Raw genomic sequence first — 14,262 nt, 5'->3', positions numbered from 1 at the left:
ATTCCTCACATGCTACAGTAGCAAATACTAAAAAATGCAGATGATCCCAGTATAATTACTGGGTGGAATAGGGTCCTTTTTATTTATGGGTAATTGTCAATGGCCATTAGTGTCTATGGCCATTAGAAGAGAAGTATGCTAACAGGGCCATGCTAACCTGCCAAACCTTAATCCCTTGAGTGAATCAAAGAGATAATTCACTTCCTCGTTGAAATGCCTCAGACTGTTTTCTCATTCACTGAATCACAGGTTATTACGTCTCTCTCAAACTGAGAATTTCTAATTTTTCTAATTTACATTTTGTTTTCAACAATCCAGAGAGTCATATCAACAGAGTTGTAATAGGTTTTCTTAAAGGATTAGTTCATTTCAGAAGTAAAATTTCCTGCTAATTTAATCACCCCCATGTCATCCAAGATGTTTATGTCTTTCTTTCTTCAGTCAAAAAGAAATTAAGGTTTCTGAGGAAAACATTCCAGGATTTTTCTCCATATAGTGGACTATAGAGGTCCAAATTGCAGTTTCAGTGCAGCTTCAAAGGGCTCTACACGATCCCAGCAGAGGAATAAGGGTCTCGTCTAGCAAAACGTTCGGACAATACTCTTATTCCTCGGCTGGAATCATATAGAGCCATTTCTGAAGTGAACTAATCCTTTAAGTGTAATGAATTTTGTTGAAATAAGTGATAATGATAATAATAAAAATAGTAATAATAATAGTATTATTCTTTCATTTAAAATAAATACTGCTAAACAAATCAAAGAGATTTCTGCCAAACAATGTACTGATTAATTATCATTGACATCATTGCATGTACATTTTATTCCATCACCACAATTCAGAAAAAAAAAAAAAAAAAAAAAAAAAAAACTGTAGGGAGACTAGCTGAGATAACAAAATGTAATCTAAGTATATAGGTCATACTTTGACCACCCCTATGTAATGTCATTTGTACAAAGCCCTTATACTCTGGTAGTTAAGTAACAAAAATAGGCTAAAGTAGGCCTATGTTCTGGGAAGATGTTGCATGAATATATTCATAGAGAGCATCGTGCATATAAGAAGACTATAAAAGGCTGACACACCAAGTGCACACTCAGAAAGCCGGCGTGCCCTGTTTTCAGCAGAAAGGGAAACTTTAGTCTCTAACTAGTGCATGTAGCCAGAAGTAACCCCTGTTTTTTTGGAGTTTAGTTTAAGCAAACAAAGGTTCTCGCAAAGACACTGGGCGGCAACCGTGGCATTTCTGGTGCATTAGTTTCACACTGATGCTTTTGTCACACTGATTCCCTGGGATAGAAAACTTATGCAGCTTTCAGTAGATCAATGCTGCTCCTCATGGGGAATTTTTGCATTGTGTGCACTGCTGTGAAGAAGAAAAAAAAAAAAAAAAAAAAAAACATCAGTGGTGGCCTACTTTTGTGATTGTTCTTTCCCGAGTTGTTTAACTGATGAGCACTCTATTGGAGAGGAATTAAAATGGAGGGAATTGTTTTCTCTGTGAGTGATTAATTACCACTGAAATAATTATCCCACAAAAAACAGAGCAATCTCAAAGTAATAAGAGACAATACCCTGTTGAGGTATGACTAAGGACTTTTGGTTATATTAGTCATTATGCAGAGTCAGAGTCTTGTTTGTAGGTGGCAGCAAAAAAAAAAAAAAAAAAAAAAACAGATTATAAAAGACTGATAACGACTAAGAAAAGAAATATTGCAAAAAAAAAAAAGTATAATACTAATCTCTTTGCATTTCTCACTGCCATTGAAAACTATTAAAATAAAATAAAAAATGATGAAAATTATGTAAAATAAAATTTTATTACATAAGATAAAAGATGAAAATGATCTGTGATTAACATCTAATTACTTTTGTAATGGTAGATAAAGTCTGTTCTAATCTTCTAATCCTCTTGGTTGCTATAAGAATAATGTAATAGCGTATAGTAAGTACAAAGCAGAGGATAATTATAGACAAATGGGTACACTAGTTACTGCACACTATGTCCCAGTCTTGAGTACAGGCATATTGGGATGTAGTTCTGCTCTCTTCCTGTTTTATTTACGAGGATGACTTCTCTACAGCCTTCTCCATTCCTCTAGTGAATGAGGATGAGCTTTCTATATGAAATATGAATGCAAATGTTGAAATGGTCACCAATGGGGCTATAACACAATAACAGGAGTGAAGCAAACTCCAAATTAACAACACAACATCAAAACTTTATTTATTTATCAACATGCAACTGATGTAATTTGCCATGACTTTAGTGTCAGAACAGAGCCATGAACTCTAGACAGGGACAGTCCCCCCTTGAGCAACCTGGGGTTAAGTGACTTGCTCAAGGATACAGTCGTGATGGTCCCTGCCTCACTTCCACAGGGATTCGCGCGGGGTCAGTTTAAGAAAAGGAGCAGTAGCTGGATTCCTGAAAGTGATTTGCCTGCTGTAATATGACTTTAAACAGAGAAGTACAGATTGCTAGTCAAGGAATATATTCAGCAATAAGGGTGAACTTCTAAAAATTTTGTAAACCCATTTAAAGCAAAAAGGAACTGAACTGGTTAAATGGAGCATTTCCTGCTGTTCGTGAGATGTTAACTGCACTTCACAATGCTAAGTGATGTGTATTGGTATTTATATAGATTTTTCTCTGTGTTTACTTACAAACACCTTTCAAGTCATTCAGGTTGACTGGTTCTGGCGTCTTGTGTCAGTCTACTACTAGCTGGTGCTTTGAGCCGTACTGGGATCTTTTCTTATTTTACTCTAAGCTTTTCTGATGTACAGTATTTGCATGTGCATTCATTATTCACCATGTTTGACAGGAGTCTCCATGTTAGTTTTTAACGCACTTTGAGTGCGTTTCCCAAAAGCATAGTTAGCCAAATGTTGTCGCAAGTTCCGGAATTCCCAACATTGTTCAATTATTCTGCATTTCCAGCAACCACAGATCCAACTAACACGAACTAATGTGGCTGAACTGACGAAGGTGTGACCATGTTACTATGGATTTGAGAAACAGTTAATTTCTCCAGCAATGTATCATACTACAGTGGTTAAGCAGTGAGTTACATTGTTGTATATGAAACGCACCCCTGGTTTGGAGTCTGCTATGTTCAGCCAAGGCTCATTAGGAAAACATAACTTTGGCAAAATTATACACAAAATACATTGCTTTGTGTACGTTTCATGCTAGTTTTAATGTGAAATGTCCAATGACTGGCGCTAAAAGCGTGTTCAGTTTTGAACATGAACGTGAATATGGCAACATTTATTATGTTGGTTTTGTACATATCACTGCAGGTCTGATTTGATATGCCCAGTGAGTGGCGCTAAAAGCTTAATGCTCCATCATGTTTTAAAATAATGTACCACCTACACTAAACCTTAACCTACCCAATAGTTTTAACGAACACAAATGTGACATAAGAATATAATCGTAACCATCCCATTTTAGCTTGTTTTTTAAACTCTTGTCTTTGCGCTTTTTTGGCGTGACTTGTGTTTCATGGAACTTGTACCACCCCAGGCTCATTAGAAAAACCGTACCTGTGTCAACATTTTTGCAAAACGCAAAATACGTTGTTTCATGCATGTTTTGCGACAGTTTCAAATTGAAATGTCCAGTGACTGGCACTAAAAGCATGTATAGTTTTTTTCCAGAACAGATGAACGTGAATATGGCAATGTTTTATTACATTGGAGTTTGTACGTTTCACCGCAGTTCTGAATTTAAATGTCCGGTGAGTGGCGCTAAAAGCCATCACGTTTAATAACGTACACCTACACTAAACCCTAAACTACCCGATAGCGTTAACAAAAGCAAATGTGACAAAAAAACGCAATCGTAACCATGCTATTTTAACTTGTCTTTGAGCTCTTTCACCGTGACTCATCTTTCACTAGATTCATACTCAAGCTCTTTGCATCGCAAGTACTGTACCAGCTGAGCTACTTGCTTCTTACAAGCTTGTTACATCAGTAAAACTGAACATCTTGAGCTGGGTAAGTGATGAAAACTCCAAAATATATTAGTTTACAAATCATGCACTATGGTAAAAAGTGTTTTGAGGTCATAACATTATTGTACAAGGAGCTGTGTGAAAACAAGTCTTTAATCTGGCCCTTTAAATTATAATCGTGTGGGAAAATGATTAAGAGTGCTTGCAGTTTTATTGCCTCTAGTGTTCATTTCTTTTAGAAACTGCAGTGATATGTACATATTGGTGTTGGTTTGTTTCTTTAACCAGTAAATATGGACCATCCAGGTCCACGATAGTTTATGCTGGTTTGGTGTTAGTCTGCCTGGTAGACCAGCACAGTCACTAGCAAAAACTAGGTAGTGATACTCATTGCAGCATGATGAAGCTGGTTGATCAAATTGCTCTTACTAGTCAAGATAAAGCAGCACTTGGTGGTCAACTAATGTGGTATTGATTTAGGCAGGCCAGTTTTTGTGTTTGAGCATGGGGATAAACCAGAACACTAGCATCCAATGCTGAAAACCAACATCAAAAACACATGTAAGTAGTCACTTAAAGTAAAGACTTTTTTTTTTTTCTCCAGAGAAATTATAGTGATCCGTGCCCAGTCATTTAGCTAATATGCATTAGAAAGTTGTGTGTTAAGGTTGAATGTGTACATGTATTTTTCAAGTATTGTTTAGTTCAAGCTGTTGTTGGCTCTGCTGATAGTTTCTCATGGTACTGCTACTCTGAATCGTTCTTTAAAGAGCAATCCATTTATTCTTTTGGCCTCTGATTCTTTAGCGCATTTCCAAATCCCTAATGCAGTCTTAGGTTAGGGAGTGTCGGCTATAAATATGCCATTGAGTTTTTTAGAAGCCAGGTGCTATCCGCAGACAATAACCTTATGTTTTTCCACAGCTCCCACATGTATGTATCTTAGCTTCTTTTAGTGGATTTACGGAACTGATAAATATGTATACCATAAGTTTCCGTGGATAAAAGTGTCTGTCAAATGTACAATTGTATTCACAGTCAGTGGTAAATATAGCCTATATGCAGTTGTTTTCACTGCACTGTGAATTGAAGGTTAGATAAGTGCAAAATGCATGCATATTAAATCTCAAGCCTCAAGCCTTGTGCTGGTTCTTTGCTTAAATATTGCCATTCATTCTTAAAGATTTCCACGTAGGTGTATGTGCTCATAGTCCATGAAAGTTTAATGAGTCAAGGACAGTAAAGGACCAAATGCAGGTGCAGGTGAAGAAACAATGCCTGTAAGTGACATGTGAAGCTCTTTACGGAATATGAGGTGACCTATACATTGTTGAGTGGTGGAGGGATGCTGAAAACTGTCGAGGAACAGATGAGTCGACTGTGTACATATAGGCCTCCACTCACGCTGATTGGGTAGATGTGTTGATTGCTGATTGCTGATTGCTGATTGGAATGCCGTGTTGATTGGATAGATCATTTGAATGTGTTCCTCCCGAACTTTGTTAATAAAACATAATTTTGTTTCAGTTGAATCTGTTATTTTGTGTTTTTGTGCTATTGCTTGTAGTTTGATTATTTGTTCTTATTTTATTACAAACTGTTTACTTGTATTTAACAATGTTTGAAATTTATATTTTATATTATATTTATATAGAATAACATTCCAAGTAAAAAGTCTGTCGAGTAAAATAAAAAAAAATTACTAGCCAATGGTGACTCGAGCTTCAGTGTGTCCATAGAGGGTTGCAAATGCAAAACCAATGGAGCAGAAACAATGCAACCTCAGTGTCCGTTTTCAGGTCTCTCCAGCACTGGAAAGCTTTTCTAATATTAATGTGGGTCCTAAAGTTCTTGCCTGATCATAACCCTTTTTTTGTCCATTGATATTTTTCTCTTTTGTAATGTCTCTCAGCCATCTCTCTTTCTACAAGCTTTCTTCAATTCAAATCTCCCTTTTGTTCACTCTCTCCTTCCCCATCATGAGTGGACACACTCCCTACTGCTGACTGGCTAAAAATGTGTTGTGGTGCTCAGTCAAATCCACTTTCAACAGCATTTCTCAGAAATACACTATATTGCCAAAAGTATTGGGACACCCCTCCAAATCATTGAATTCAGGTGTTCCAATCACTTCCATGGCCACAGGTGTATAAAATCAAGCACCTAGGCATGCAGACTGCTTCTACAAACATTTGTGAAAGAATGGGTCTCACTCAGGAGCTCAGTGAATTCAAGTGTGGTACCGTGATAGGTTGCCACCTGTGCAATAGTGCATTCATGAAATTTCCTCACTACTAAATATTCCACGGTCAACTGTTAGTGGTATCATAATGAAGTGGAAGCAGTTGGGAACAACAGCAATTCAGCCACGAAGTGGTAGGCCACAGAGCGGGGTCAGCGCATGCTGAGGCGCACAGTGCGCAGAAATCGCCAACTTTCTGCAGAGTCAATAGCTATAGCCCTCCAAACTTTGTGTGGCCTTCAGATTAGCTCAAGAACAGTGCGTAGAGAGCTTCATGGAATGGGTTTCCATGGCCGAGCAGCTGCATCCAAGCCTTACATCACCAAGTGCAATGCAAAGCGTCGGATGCAGTGGTGTAAAGCACGCCGCCACTGGACTCTAGAGCAGTGGAGACATGTTCTCTGGAGTGACGAACCATCTTATCTGTCTGGGAATCAGATGGATGAGTCTGGGTTTGGCAGTTGCCAGGAGAATGGTACTTGCCTGACTGCATTGTGCCAAGTGTAAAGTTTGGTGGAGGGGGGATAATGGTGTGGGTTTGTTTTTCAGGGGTTGGGCTTGGCCCCTTAGTTTCAGTAAAAGGAACTCTTAAGCCCCGGGTATACTTCAGCCGTCCACGTTCGTGCACCGTCCGCATGACGTAATTTTTCGAGCAGGGAAGAAGAGTCCACTAGGTGGCAATATGCACAGTACTGAGCACAATGTGCAGTCGTTGAAGAAGAGTGTGTAAAGAACGATTCAAAAATAAGAGGAGTAAACTCAAAATCATGCATTCTTCATCGTTTTTGCGATGGTGGCTGCACTATTTTTCTTCTCCAATCCTGCCTAGCGAATGTCCGGTTGTCTGGTAATAGTATAGAAAAAATTGCACTGCGCATGTGTCGAACTCTGTCATCCGCGCTCATGCTTGGTTTAGTATACTTTGAAAGACGCGCGGACGCGACTGCGTGCCTGACGCTTTCGGGCGTGGAAAGTGAAGTATACCCGGGGCTTTATTGCTTCAGCATACCAAGACATTTTCATGCTCCCAACTTTGTGGGAACAGTTTGGGGATGGCCCCTTTCTGTTCCAACATGATTGTGCACCAGTGCACAAAGCAAGGTCCATAAAGACATGGATGAGTGAGTTTAGTGTAGAGGAACTTGACTGGCCTGCACAGAGTCCTGACCTCAACCCGATAGAACACCTTTGGGATGTATTAGAGCGAAGACTGCGAGCCAGGCTGTCTCATCCAACATCACTGCCTGACCTCACAAATGTGCTTTTAGAAGAATGGTCAAAAATTTCTATAAACACACTCCTAAACCTTGTGGAAAGCCTTCCCAGAAGAGTTGAGGCTGTTATAGCTGCAAAGGGTGGGCCAACTCCATATTAAACCCTACGGATTAAGAACGGGATGTCATTAAAGTTCATGTGCAAAAGGCAGGCGTCCCAAAACTTTTGGCAATATAGTGTAGCTTACTACTATTTAAAGGAAAGGTGCAATTTGTGGCTTTTAGTTCATGTCTGTTAACTTTGAAGCTGAAGCTATGATAGTGTAATGGACCACATGAACTTTTATCATATATATGAATTTACAGATACATACAGAAAATTGTGCCCACCCAGCCATAGTTTTAAAGGCCTCTTTGTAGGTATGTTGATACTTTTGAGAAACTCTGTGTTGTTTTCCCTGATGGTGCATCTGTTGATGTGAAGATAGATCTGTCATAGCATAAAACCTTTGTAGTTTGGAGAAACGATGCAAACCGAGAATAGCAAACAGCAAAACAATTTAATTTGATAGGTATACTCAAAACGTAGACACAATGCTCTAGGGGTAAAAACGTATGTGGCATTGAATATCCCATTGTGAATCTTGTCATTAAAATGTATTGGAAAAGAACTGAAATAATATAAAACGATTGATCACATCTCTGATTATGAAATAAAAATCCCCTGAACTGAAAGAACAGAGTGAAACATCCACTGCAGTTATTTCAGTCGCAATGAATATTCAACAGGCTTTTCTTCTGACAGTTGACGGGCACAAAAAAGTGAAGAAGCCAAGTGTCACATTTTCTCATTCTATGTGCACTTCAATAATGTGTCATGTTACATTATTACCAAAAAACTACCATGACAGGACACATGAACTGATGGAGAATACAAAAGTTTAGCTTTTGTTCCTGCTATACAATAAATAGCAGGGAGATCAGTGAAAATTGTAGCATTTTTCCATTTTCTTTTGTATAACTAAAAATATCATCTTTTGGTATAAGAACCATTTATATGTGCCAAAAGTGACTGTGCCATTAAAAAACTAATAAGGGTGTGTTCACACTTGTCATGTTTGGTTTGATTAAAATGAACCCTGGTGCGATTGCACTGTTAGTCCGGTTCATTTGAACAAGTGTGAACGCTGGTACGCACCAAACAAGTGGGCCGAGACCACTGAAAAGATGAGTCTAGGTCCGTTTCCAAACAAACTCTGGTGGGGTTCGAATGATATATGAATTCTACACAGACCAATGACATGTAAACTAACCAAAAATAGGAAGATGAGACCCTAAAAAGAACAGAATCCTCACGCATATTGGGTTTTCTCGTCATAGTCGCGAGTTTGCCCATCAAAGACATCAGACGCGTGTCTCCATGTAGCAGATCGTTTGTGTGTGTGACGGAGGGATTCCCGCTTCAGTTTTGACTCCTTTACACATTTTATAAGCTCTTCACGAGTTCCCAGCTTGCCAAAATACCATCATATGCAGGCAAGAAGCGCATTTATCTCAAAATAGGCAATACGTCATAAAATCTGAGTCTGACCAATCAGGTTGTATGTTCACAACCTGATTGGTCAGACTCAGATTTTATGACGTATTGCCTATTTTCACTATGTCACTATGTCACTATGCCTTTAGGTTCGGTATCTTTTGGTTCGGTGATAAAATTGCCAATCTGAACGCTAATCGGACCAGGACTGGTCCGGGACTGTTTGTTTGTTTTTTGGTCCAGACCAAACGGGCCAAACAAACCAAACTACAAGTGTGAACGCACCCTAAGCAGATTAGAATATAATTTCGAATTTAATAGAAGACCTAGTATGATAATAACCTCTGCAATATGGGCACAGTTAATATATTTTTAAATATCACTAATTATAACATTATGAAATTGTGAAACAACCACACTTCTTCTTTTCACAGGCAGAGAAAGGACTTAACTCAGTAATGTGTACTGAACTTACTTGTAATTGAATATATGTAGTTTGCTACATTATAGTTTCGTTCAGTCTCCCAAACATTTTTATTACAACAATCACACTGATAAAGAAAAAAAGAAAAGAAAAAAATGGCTTAACATGCATACCGCTTTTGAAAAATTAATGCAGTGAGACAAAGCTACATGCAGACAGATATTCTCTCTGAAAATGTCTATTGCTTTTGATGGTAAACTCATCTGCCATTACTCCCAGTGACTTTTATCTTTGATTAGTTTTCTTTCATCTTTAGTAAGTTGAAGGGACCAACGCTAAATTTCAATATGGCTAGATATTTTACAGTACATAGCATTCCATCTCTGGGTGAATATGAAAATTAGATGTCCTGTCACAAATTTGTCTATGTGGAAAATTATGTGGATCAAAATATCATTATACTCATAGTAATTTAGATTAAAAGAGGCCAGTAAAATCATAAATAACTTCACAGTGATGTGAGAAGACGGATACTACGTCACTAACTTTTTGCTGTAGAAATGCTTTCAGATGCAGATGAAAAAAAAAGTGTGAAACAGATTACTGTATATTCTGAATTTCCTTCATAAATTGAGTTTTCCCAGGCACATGTATAGTATAGGTATAAACTAATAATATTTCCAAAATATTATTGCTAGTAAAGGTACTTTTGAAGTTGCATATTGTAGATATATAACAACATATTTCCTACAGCTACTACAAAGGGAGAACAATTCCTCAATCTTGATCCTAAAGCAACCAGATATGGACCATTACATATCCCATTTCATATACATATTCCAGTCACATTCCATGTCTAGAAGGGGAGTAAAAATAAATTCCCAGTCCCAGAAGAAGGGGGGGTTGGGGGAATATTGTTGTAATTTGCTCTCTAGTGCTAATTACAGATGTAATAATGGTCTACCCGTTGGATGTTAAATGGATCGAAAGAAAGAAAGAAAGAAAGAAAGAAAGAAAGAAAGAAAGAAAGAAAGAAAGAAAGAAAGAAAGAAAGAAAGAAAGAAAGAAAGAAAGAAAGAAAGAAAGAAAGAAAGAAAGAAACCCTACCTTAAACACTAATTCTAGTTTGTCAACTAATTTCACAGACTAACCAGAAGCCAAGCATCCTTCTCAATGACAACACAACAAAAACCTACTGAACAATGTATTAACCAGCTAATATCTCTCCACATTTCTTCATCGGTATCATAAAATAAAAAGGACAGGTAAAGCACATGTAAATTGGCTGAATCAAAGGGTGTGAATATGCACACTTCCACATCAACAAGTACATCATTCTTACCTATATTGTGTTTTGTGCCATATGGTTCCTTCTCGCAGCCTTGATTTCAAACGCTCTCAGACAGCAGGCTAACACCTTAGTATTCCACAAAAAGCTCTCAGTCTACATAAAAAAAGCAGAAAAAAATATCACAGTTATTGTCTTTCAACAAGGCATATGTAAAAACTGTTGCCTAGATGTTCTTGCTTTATACACTTAAATGCCAGGATGTTCAGATTTAAATGTGTTTTATCTTTAAAATGGTGATTTATTTTGCTTTGACATCCATTTTGCTTCTACAGCATTGTGATACCATTTGAATCCCCAGTAAGTTCAGATAAAGTTTATTTATGAAATTACATGAGATTTTTTTTTTACAGCAGGGGTTTTTACAGCAAAATGCAGCTTTGTGGTCACAATAAGATTTATGTTTGTTCATTATAGAGTATATAGCATACTCCCCCAATGTCAGATGGCCTGTCTATCAACACGCTCCTGCTATAATGGAACATGACATGTTGTACATCTGAGGTGGAGGGAATGTGTTTGAAAGCTCACGGCTTGTTTATATTACTATTCTTATTTTTTTCTGTTCTTTTGTATAGTTGGACACTGTAATGTGCCATAATTTTTCTACCTCACTGGAGAGAGTCTCTTCACTTCTGATGGCTGGACAAACAAAAACACCCTCATTTCCAAGAAATGTTTATTTGAAAGAGGATGTCATTCCAGATGATGAGACCAATAATAAGAGGGAGCTCCAGTAATATCCTGTTTCTATGTATGAATTCTTATCTTTCTACTGTTTGTGTAATAATACTCAGCCTCTCATTTTCTTTTTCTTTCTTTCTTTCTTTCTTTCTTTCTTACATAGAATGTAATTTCTAGGGCAAGTATCCTCATGTTACTACTTAATGAAATACTGTATTTTTTCAATATAATAAAAGGTGAATCAGAACTGGGGCTGTCAACCTTCAAAACCTCCATATTCTAGACTCAAAAAAGTGAAATGACTGATTTGTTTAAAAAGGTTTTGTTTTGTTTTGTTTTGTTTTGTTTTGTTTTGTTTTTTGTTTTGTTTTTTGTTTTGTTCTAAACCTGTTTTGTTCAGTTTGTATAAAAGCAAATAACACATCTCAAACAAAAAAGTAAAAGAAATAATTTTGTTTAATTAATATATTTTTTTTTTTCATCACACCAGAGTGTTGATGTGCAGAACACATGCTGGCTATATACATATATATTATGGTATGATCTATGTAATAAATAATCTTACTTTATATGATTTTTTTTTTATTTTATTTTTTGCCTTTGGGAAAATAAATATTCTTTGAAATAAAGGGCTCCTGATTATGATAATTTATAGGTTCATAATTTTGTTTAGGGAGGCTACTAGAATATATTTACATGATTTAATAATAAATAAAAAAATCTTTTAAATGTACATTGTTGCAGCACCTGTTTTTACCATCTGTCTGAATGCTCTGTTTTAGTATCAGCTTCTTTAAAGATGCAGTGTGTAAATTGGAGTGGCATAAGCAAATTGCAATATAGAGAAGCTACGGGGGCCAACACAGGACAAATATATCGCCATCTAAGACAGCAGAGAGTAGCTAGTCAAGTAAATGCGCTCTGTAGAGCAGTTTGTCCGTTTAAGGCTACTGTAGAAACATGCCGGCACAAAATGCAGACTATAAGGGGGCTTGCATTTCTGTCAATAGATCCTCTTAAAATTCACACATTGCACCTTTTACACACCTTCTGAACAGCGCAGTCTACTCTGATTGGTCAGCCAGCCCCTTTCTGTTGTGATTGGTCTACCACTTAGACACAGGAAGTGTCCTCATAAACCATGTTTACATTGTAATACCCATGTCATTATACACACTTGTGTCCTCATAAACCATGTATACAAGAACACACACACACACACACACACACACACACACACACACACACACACACACACACACACACACACACACACACACACACACACACACACACACACACACACACACACACACACACACAGGTTTGTTTTGTGAATTGTGGGGACATTCTATAGGCGTAATGTTTTTTATACTGTATCTATCCCCCTACACCAACCCTACACCTAAACCTACCCATCACAGGAAACTGTGCACATTTTTACTTTCTCAAAAAAACTCATTCTGTATGATTTATAAGCCTTTTGAAAAATGGGGACATGGGGTAATGTCCTCATAAGTCATCCTCTCCTTGTAATACCTATGTCATACCCATGTCATTATACACATTTTTGTCCTGATATGTCACAAAAACATGCGCGCACACACGCACACACACACACACACACACACACACACACACACACACACACACACACACACACACACACACACACACACACAAAGTGATATAAACTCTTCCTGGCCTTATATCTTTTTTGAGGGCTGAATACACATAATAGCTTTGACTAAAGAAAAGAAATTTAAGCAATTATTCACTGAAAATCTTCTAAGGACATCAATCCAAGGTCTCCTTGGCAAATTCATGAGAGAAACATCTGGTTTATGAACAGATCATTTTATTAACTTTATTGAGTCAGATCTTTTCAAGGCCTTGATTGATCCAGTTCATAAAACTAGTCTGAATTTTTTTATTTATTTTTCCCCCACCATGAACTGAACTGATAAGAGTCTTGAGACTAAATGTTCCACATGGAGTGGTTATCAACCAACTGAAGTATATTACAGATTCTCAGTGAATAATGTATTACATTTTGGCCTGTTCCTCACACAATCACTATTGTATACTGTAGCTTCAGAAGAACCCATCACATGAGTCATATGTACAAAATTTATGATAGTATTATTATGCCTTTTTTTTTCTTTTTTTTTTTAGTCCTCATTTACTTCCTGGAAAAGAGTGGTCATGATTTTGTGTATTCATGTATTGTGCTCCAAAGAATGCATTGTGTGTCATCCAATAACAACATGGGGGTGAGTAAATAATGACAAAAATTTCATTCTATCCAAACATCAGGGTTAGAACGTTTGTTTGTGATCCTAGTTTATCAAATAATTCCAGCGAGGATGCCGATAAGAGCAAAACATGACAATTTGGAAAGCAATTTCCACACTAATCCATTTGCATTTCTTTTTGCTCTGAGGCATCAACAATTTCCATATGTTCCGATTTGGATTAGCAGCACGCTTGCTCAAGTCTAGCTAGTGTTATTTTTTTATTTCCTTCACACAAGTTTACCGCATCACATGTGAAGCGTATTCCCTATTCGGCTTCAAGTCAGTGCAGTCATGCAAGTGACATCAGATAGGCTGGGTATTGACAGCTCTTTAAATAGAACTTATGCGTGTGTGTGTATTTGCATGTATATATGATGCAATCTTCTTGTGCAGGGAATAATAAAAATCAGCCATTGTTCATTCTAGGAAACGTATGTTTGAATCCTTAACTCAAGCTTAGTGGTATGTGAACTGAAGTGACATAAAAGGGTTGACCTGCACTTAAATGCATTTATGAAAGACCAAAACAAAAAATTAAAAATGACTATAAA

At 37.2% G+C, this 14,262-nt stretch overlaps 1 protein-coding gene across 5 annotated transcripts in view; it reads right to left on the bottom strand.

Annotated features, from left to right (window-relative positions):
* The window catches only part of LOC125269164 (leucine-rich repeat and fibronectin type-III domain-containing protein 2), a 131,206-nt gene that overhangs the window by 27,820 nt on the left and 89,124 nt on the right, over positions 1 to 14,262 (bottom strand). For all 5 annotated transcript variants that reach the window (XM_048191975.1, XM_048191973.1, XM_048191974.1 and 2 more), the window contains one exon: positions 10,725 to 10,826. The gene's annotated coding sequence lies outside the window, so the exon portion shown is untranslated. The remainder of the gene's footprint in view (positions 1 to 10,724; positions 10,827 to 14,262) is intronic.

The sequence above is a fragment of the Megalobrama amblycephala genome, linkage group LG5, assembly GCF_018812025.1.
Source record: "Megalobrama amblycephala isolate DHTTF-2021 linkage group LG5, ASM1881202v1, whole genome shotgun sequence".
In the NCBI taxonomy this organism is placed as follows: Eukaryota; Metazoa; Chordata; class Actinopteri; order Cypriniformes; family Xenocyprididae; genus Megalobrama; species Megalobrama amblycephala.
This window is presented reverse-complemented; position numbering and strand designations above follow the sequence as displayed.